The following is a 1,650-nucleotide window of genomic DNA, read 5'->3' as shown; positions in this document are numbered from 1 at the left end:
CAGAGCATTAGCAATATTTTCGTTACAGGAATAAAAAACTTCAAGATATGAAATCAACATCAATTATGCCCTGATCTGTAAAGCTTTTGATATGCTAGTAAGCGTGCACGTGAAATTCACGTGTGTCTAGATAAAATATCCTTTTATTTTGCGGGGAGTATAGATAGAATATCCAATTGTAAAAGTCAAAAATATTACCAACGAATGTGCATTTGAGGTTTCAGAAAAGCTATAATTAAAATTTATACTTTGTAGTACTGCCAAAGTTTATTTCGTTCATTTCCTGACTGATGACAATACGAGTCATCCATTCTCTGCCAAAGTTGTATTTGCGCGACTCTCAAAAAAAAAGTTTCTGCAGTTTTGGCATGCGGTACCCTGAATTCATTGCATACATGCAGCTCTTCAGTTATGCCTACTGCATAGTATATCCATTTTACCACTGTTCGCCAAAATTTAGTTTTAGTAACTCCACTGTTAAATGTGAAGTTAACCAGCATGGATTTTTTTTTACATAAGAGAGATTCTGCATCTAGCTTCAGCCTTCGGCTCAATTACATATTAATAACAGTACCAACCACATGTATGCATAGAGGATGTGCAGGCCATTTAAGGACACTGTGTTTAGAAACGTGTTCCTACACTACAGAATGAATTTGCCAAAGCTGCGTGATAAAACAGAGAAACCCAAATGCACACGTGAACGATGAGTAAGTTTCCGCATTAGTGGCACGATGATAGAACAGGCAACAGTTCAGACCACTTTTACCAGGTCCGAATTCAGAATTCAATTCAGTGCATACATGCAGCTCTATGCAAGTATATACAGTTGCAATCAAGAGAATTCCTAATGACATTGGAAAGCAAACAGTGTAATAAGGTACAAATGCACAAAAGACTATGCTAACCAATAACAACATGGGCAGCTAAGCTCTTCGGAATTCACAAGGCACAGCCAATAAATTCATGCACTCCAAATGATGATCGATCAATACATTGGATAATTATAGTCAAGCATGATTTTGGTTTTATTTCAGAAAATAAGCTAATCAAGCACAGCAAAGCCTGCTGTTCACAATTCTGAAAACAAGATAATCCAACAGCACGACAGACCAACTAAGCTGATGATGACAACTGACAATGCATGGATCTAGTCGTACACGACGAGCTTCTAGTACTCTTCGCCGGCGATGGCCTCAGGGTTCACCACCCCGTCGTTCTTCAGAAAGATCTTGAGGAAGTTCTTGAAGAAGCCGCTCACCATGGCCACCCCCGGCTGGGTCGACGTCACCAGCGTCGACTGCGAGTCACGCAGGTTCCAGAAGATGATCCGGGGCACCACCTCGCCGTAGCCAGCGTCCCTGAACTATTTGCAGATCACCTCGTAGTCAGTCTCCCACACGGAACAGACTCCCGCCGGCTGTAGTAGTAGTAGGCGTAGGCGCTCCCAGACGCCATATTGAACTCCATGTCGCTGTACACGAAGTCACGAACACGGTCCTGATCATCTTCTCCGGCGCCAGACTCGCGTACTCGCCTCCACCGCCGTGCGGAGGATCTGGTCGAACACCCCCTGGAAGTTGGTGAGAGATAGACAAATTTTTAGGAACGGAGGGAGTAGAAGATAACTATTGTGAGAGATAGACATGA

Source organism: Triticum dicoccoides, chromosome 4B (assembly GCF_002162155.2).
Source record: "Triticum dicoccoides isolate Atlit2015 ecotype Zavitan chromosome 4B, WEW_v2.0, whole genome shotgun sequence".
Lineage (NCBI taxonomy): Eukaryota > Viridiplantae > Streptophyta > Magnoliopsida > Poales > Poaceae > Triticum > Triticum dicoccoides.
Note: the sequence above shows the minus strand (reverse complement) of the source record.